General features: G+C 41.5%; 1 pseudogene; it reads right to left on the bottom strand.

Moving 5' to 3' along the window:
* Positions 1-4,519: 4,519 nt before the first annotated feature.
* Positions 4,520-6,613, bottom strand: LOC143660707 (NF-kappa-B-activating protein pseudogene; annotated as a pseudogene).
* Positions 6,614-6,880: the final 267 nt, after the last annotated feature.

Genomic DNA, 6,880 nt, shown 5'->3' with positions numbered 1-6,880 from the left:
TTATATAACCATCTTCAAGAAACAAGGCTACTGGAACACAGCTCTACAAGTTTCATGTACTTCCTTCTAGCCACTCCAATACACCATAAACTGAAAAGGAGTATCAATATAATGTGTAAGAATAACCTCCAGGATAACCTCTCAACTCTGTTTGAAATCTCTCAGCCACAGAGACTTTATTTGGTCTCATTTCTCTCTTCCCCCTTTTGGTCAAAAGTTTTTCTCAATCCCTTGATGCCAGGTCCCAGCTCATCCCGAGATTTCTGTCCCACGTTGTCAAGGTGATTTACACCTCTGGCAGTCATGTTCTATATAGGGGGCAGGGGGAAGGCAGTGGGTTCACTTACCATGTCAGCTTAGAGAGAGGCTATATCTGAGCAACGAAAGAGGTTCTCTGGGGGGTGACTCTTAGGCCTAATTTTTTTTTTAATTTAAGAAACTTTTTTAAAACATAACATACAAACACGAACGTTCTTACCATATGATTATTCCATTCTTGGTATGTAATCAATAACTCACAATAGCATCACATAGTTTTATATTCATCACCATAATCATTTCTTATAACATTTGCATCAATTCAGAAAAAGAAAAAACCTCATACATACACATCCTCACCCCTCCCTCTCATTGACTGCTAGTATTTCCATCTACACTATATTTTTTCTATACCCCTTACCACTCCCTTTCATTGATCCCTAACATTTCAACCTACTAAATTTATTTTAACATTTGTTCCCTCTATTATTTATTTATTTTTAATCCATATGTTTTTGGTTTTGTTTTCACATGGGCAGGCACCAGGACTCAAACCTGGGTCCTCTGGCATGGCAGGCAAGCATTCTTACCTGCTGAGCCACAGTGGCCTGCCCTAATCCATATGTTTTACTCATCTGTCCATACCATAGATAAAGGGAACATCAGATACAAGGTTTTCACAATCACACAGTCACATTGCAAAAGCTATGTCATTATACAATCATCTTCAAGAAACATGGCTACTGGAACACAGCTCTACATTTTCAGGCAGTTCCCTCCAGCCTCTCCATTACATTTTGACTAACAAGGTGCTATCTATTTAATGTGTAAGAATAACCTCCAGGATAACCTCTCGACTATGTTTGAAATCTCTCAGCCATTGACACTTTATTTTGTCTCATTTCTCTCTTCCCCTTTTTGGTCTAGAGGTTTTCTCAATCCCTTGATGCTGAATCCCAGCTCATTCTAGGATTTCTCTCCCACGTGCCAAGAAGATTTACACCCCTGGGTGTCATGTCCCACGTAGAGAGGGGGAGAGCAGTGAGTTTGATTGAAAGGCCACATCTGAGCAACAAAAGAGGTTCTCTGGGGGTGAGTCTTAGGCCTAATTTTAAGTAGGCTTAGTCTGTCCTTTGCAGGAATAAGTTTCATATGGGCAAACCCTAAGATCGAGGACTCAGCCTATTGATTTGGTTTTTCCCACTGCTTGTGAGAATATCAGAAATTCTCCAAATGGGGAAGTTGAATCTTTCCCACTTTCTTCCCACTCCCCTAAGGGAACTCTGCAAATACTTCTTTATTCACTGTTCAAATCACTCTGGGATTTATTGGGGCATCATATTAACCTGGACAAACCAACAAAATCTCATGCCCTAGTCAAGATTCCTTATACTTATGGTGTTCAATTAAACTTGGTTACTTATTAAATTCCCTTTGAAAAAGACTTTCCATTTCTGGTATATTGCATTCCAGCAGCTTAATAAATGAATACATATGTATATACCACATTTTTTTATTCATTCAACTGTTGATGGATACTTGAGTTGCTTCTACCTTTTGGCTATTTTGAATAATGCTGCTATATATTATATACAGATATCTATTCAAGTCCCTGCTTTCTATTCTTTTGAGTATATACCAAGAAGTGGTATTATTGGGTTATATGGAAATTCTATGTTTAACTTTTTGAGAACCCGCTAAACTGTTTTCCACAGTGGTTGCACCATTTATAGTTCTTATCAACAAAGCGCATGGGTTCCTATTTCTCCGAATCTTCACCCATACTTGTTATTTTCCATTTTTTAAATAATAGCTATTCTGATGGGGGGTGAATTAGTATCTCATTGTGGTTTTGATTTGCATTTCCTGGGTGTCACCCAAGGCTTTTTAAGGTAGCCTAGGTCAAAACCAATGGGAATAGTGGGGAAATAAATAGAAGAAAAATAAAAATCTGCAGGCAGGACTTTGAAATGGGTCAGATGAGATGTGGTCAGGGATGACAGCTTAGTTAATACACCTGGAGGGTGTTGTAGAGCAGACACAGCAGCTGAAAGGACATATGTGTCCCTGGCCAGACTGTGCTCAGCTTCTCAGCTGGTTCTTTGTCTACCAGGGAAGAGTTCGCAGTATTGCCAGGGGGAACTGATCAAGTGATCCCCAGGTCAAGGGAAACTGGTCAAGTGATCACCCAGGTCAAGGGAGACTCAAGTGGTCCAAGGTTGGGTCCTTAGCATTTCAGGCAGAAACCAGTCTTGTCAGGGTTCCAAGATTTGCCTTGCTTAGATAGACTGATGTGTGAAACTAAAGTCTAGTCTATTTCTCTCAACAGAGGGCGAGGTGGTTTGAATCTGTTTGACAACCAAGAAAAGACTATGTTCTTTTAACCCTGTGGGTGCAGACCTATTGTAGGTGGGACTTCTTGGTTAGGGTATTTCAACTGAGGAGTTGCCCCAAGGTAGGTCTAAATCCTTTTACTGGAGTCCTTTAAAAGAGATGAATTTAAGAGAACCTCATAGAGAATATCCAGAGAAGTTGAGAGACAAACACACACTCACAAAAGCTCAGAGAGGAGGCAGAGGAGGCCACTGAAGCCAGAAGCTGAAAGCAACAAAATCCAGGAAAGAAGGACCAGCAGAGGCCAGCTGTGTGCCTCCCCATGTGACGGAAGTGTCCTAGATGCTAGCAGCCTTTTTTCAGAGAGGGTATTGCCCTGTTGATGCCTTAATTTGGACATTTTCATGGACTTAGAATTGTAAACTTGTAAGCTAATAAATCCCCATCATAAAAGCCTATTTCTGGTATATTGCATTCCGGCAGCTTTAGCAAGTAAGAACAGGGGTTATCCTTTTCCAGTGCCTGCAAAGTTCTTATCTCCCTTCTCTAGTACAGAGAAACTGGTGCTGATGAATTAATGTGGGGCTGTTTGATAAGCATGGCTTGGTCTGGAGAGTCTTAGGCCAGCATGTGGCCCAAGGAAATGTAGCTGCTCCTTTATTGTGATCAAATTGCTGATGTCTCTCTGTTTCACTGCCTCACCTAGACAGAGCTGAATATAATCAGTCAATGCTGTGTCTTCACTTCTGATTTTTCTTTGCCCCTGCATTAGAGCTGCATAATTTAACCATTTAGTTAAATGTTTTCTCAATCCCTTGATGCTGAGTCTCATCCCATTCCAGAGTTTTTCTCAATCCCCTGATGCTGAGTCTCAGCTCATTCTAGTATTTCCGTCAAACGTTGCCAGGAAGGTCCACATACCTGGGAGTCATGTCCCATGTAAACAGGGGGAGGGTGGTGAGTTTCTTGTTGTATTGGCTGGAGAGAGAGGCCACATCTGAGTAACAAAAGAGGTTCTCTTGGGGTGACTCTTAGGCCTAACTTTTTTTTTTTTTTTTTTTGAGACCTTGTGTCCTTTTATTTGTTGGAAACTACAGTTTTATTAGGCTAGGCAGCAACTATGGTTAGGTATAGATAATACAAATCACTTCAAATTCTGGGGTCATAAATGTTACTAAATGTGGATTAAAGGTAGACATTTTATTAGAATATAGGTTAAACAGTAAAAGTCTTTATCTATACTTTGAAACATGAATGCCTTTTTAAGAACTTTGGGGAAAAAACACTTTAAGCTATTACAAGGCAAAGGGTATAGTCAGAACTTCACCATCATCCATATAATTTAAATTTATCCTAGGCATATATAAATAATAATGTAGCACAAAATAACCTTAACAAAAACAGCCCAAACTTCCAGTGCTCTTCCCCTTTCACTCCTATGACCTAACCAAAATTTAACAAAATAAAGGAAGGAAAAAGACTGTGATCTCATAGTCCCACAATTTTCCACTTCTCCCAAACTTAAACGTCAACAACAGCCATATAAAAGTGATAATGTGAGGGGATTCTATACAATGTCAAAGATGAAACTGAATGACAGATGTAAAATAATAAACTTAAAGGCTTAATAATTTTTAAAATGAAATCTGCTTATTACATAAAGAGTGGACTTAAAAATGTTTAATATCACATTAGTTTCATCCTTATGAAACTAAGTAAAAACACTGCTTCATTACATTTCCCCTATCAAATTCCCGACCACAGTCGACTCCCATTCTTTTTAGATGTCATACTATCTTCAGAGCACCTACTTATATTGGCACAACAGTATCCTTCCCAAGATTTTATTTTTTAAAGAACCATTTTTAAGTGACTTAAGAGTTTTAAAAAACTAACATTCACATTTTCAATTCAACAAGTCAATGGGTTAGTTCACTTTTTGGTTTATTTGTTGTTTTTGGGGTAGAGGTAGGGGCTAAAACCAGAATACATCACATTTAGGGCAGACTATATACTGTATTATACAAGTTAATTTTCAAATTCCAGATATGCCTTTTCTAGTAATGCCTTCGTTTCATTTTATGCCTCCTGTATGTTTCTATCAAGTCCATTTATAACACACCCAAAATAGAGTAACAACAATTTCCTTCACAAGCTCCATTGGGTGGGGAGAGGGTAGGCATCATGTAGAGCTAATAGAAGCACACCTCATGGTGTGAGAGTTTTCTCATCTCACTGAAACTTTCTCTCCATGCCACCTCTCTCAATTCAGGAGGATTTAATTTATAATTTGGATGTTTAAACCAAAAAGTTATGGCCAATCCCAAATCACCCACAGAACCTGTTAAAGTTGTTACCACTAAGCAGCTTTCTTTTTTTTTTTTTTTTTTTTTTTTGCATGGGGAGGCACAGGGAACCAAACCCGGGTCTCTGGCATGGCAGGTGAGAACTCTGCCTGCTGAGCCACTGTGACCCGCCCAATAAGCAATGTTTAATTGAAGGACTGAAATAATTAAATAGAAGGCACAGTAGCACTGTAAAGCTTTTTCAGATCATAATAATCGTTTTGTCTGTGTGCATGGAACCCAAACTTTCTTTTTAGTTGTTTTAAGCGTTTGCTGAACAACCAGGAAATCTTTATTTGTCATCCTTCCCTTTGGTCTTTCTGTATACCATCTCTCGAAAACTGGCCAGAATCTTGTTCTCTCTCTTTCGTCTCTCTTCTTGGTTAAAGGATGCAAGGGCTCTCTTCTCATCAGCACTATAGATCTGGTTCTCTTTGCGCAGTCGCACAGCCTCCATTCGGCGATGCCTGCTACCACTCATTACGTAACCTGAGCATTCAAATGATGCAATTTCTTCACTTGTCAAGCCAATTTCACCTCTTCGTGGGATACGTTTTCCAGCTTTTACATATTCAGCCATAGCTGCACCTTCACCAGGTAACAGAGCATGGCCATAGTTCAAAGGTTTATCATCTTGAGAGGCAAGTGTTTTTGGAGCCTCTGGTCCAATTAAATCTGAGGGTTCTTCAGGTTTTGATCGATCCTTCCAGGGATTCTCAAGAAATTCTTCTTGGGAATCTTTAGAGCTGGAATCACTGTTCTCTTTTCTATTCTTTTTAGACTTCTTTTTCTTGTACTTCTTCGATCTGTGTTTCTTCTTCTTTTCCTTTTTCTTGGCTTTCTTCGTTCTCCTTTTTGTATCTTCACCACCAGAGTCTGTTTCAGAATCAGAGTCACTGTCACTATCGTCAGAATACTTCTTATGTTTTCGTTTGGATGATTTTTTCTTTCTTCTTTTCTTGGACCTTTCTTTTGAATGACTAGATTTCTTCTTCTTCTTTCTTTCTTCTTCTGAAGTAGAAGCTGATGTAGTACTTTTCTTTGGCTCTTCATCCTCTACTGGTGTATGTTCATCAGAGTCTGGTTCAGGATTCTTTGGAGAAAGTCCCCATACTTCAGGTGCTCCCAATTCTCCAATCCTCTCTCTCTCACTTAATCTCTTCTGCCGCAGGCTCTCCTCCCTCTCCTTGTCCAGGAGGCTAGGCCACGGTTTATCGCCCCCGTACGGACGCGAGTAACCGCCATAGTAGGCAGACGAAGAAGCCGAAGCGAAGGGGGTGCTGCGAAGCCCAGAAGAGCGCTCTCTAGACCGAGACCGCGAGCGGGAGCGGTAGGAATAGTTTCGGGAGCCTTGGCTGAGACTCCCCAGCTGATGTCCGAGGCCATTCCGGTCCCCAGACCGAGGACAAGAGCGCGAGCGCGAGCGGCGGCCCCGCGGGGAGCGGGCGGCTTTGCTGGGCTTGGGGCTCTTCGACAAACTGCGACGCTTCCCGGCGGAGCCCGAGGCTTCCCCCTCCGGGCTCCGCGAGCGGGACACCAGAGCCATCATTGCCGCTGGGTTCCTGTAGCTGCGGAAGAAGGGGGCGCTCTCGCGAGTCTGGAAAGATCTCGATCGCCTTGCCTCAGATAACCCGCCGCCTCGCTACAGCCCAAAGCCCAGCAAACCTTGGAAACAGTTCCGGGTACGTCCTAGGCCTAACTTTTAAGTAGACTTGACCTTCCTTTGCGGGGTTAAGTTTCATATGAACAAACCCCAAGACTGGGGGCTCAGCCTATAGCTTTGGTTGTCCACACTGCTTGTGAGAATATCAAGAATTCAACTTGGGGAGGTTGAATTTTCCCCCATTCTCACCATTCCCCAAAGGGGACTTTGCAAATACTTTTCCACTCACTGATCAAATCACTCTGGGATTCATCGGGGCATCACTCTGGACAAACCAACA

Source organism: Tamandua tetradactyla, chromosome 17 (genome assembly GCF_023851605.1).
Source record: "Tamandua tetradactyla isolate mTamTet1 chromosome 17, mTamTet1.pri, whole genome shotgun sequence".
NCBI lineage: Eukaryota > Metazoa > Chordata > Mammalia > Pilosa > Myrmecophagidae > Tamandua > Tamandua tetradactyla.
Note: the sequence above shows the minus strand (reverse complement) of the source record. Positions and strands in the feature narration are given on the sequence as shown.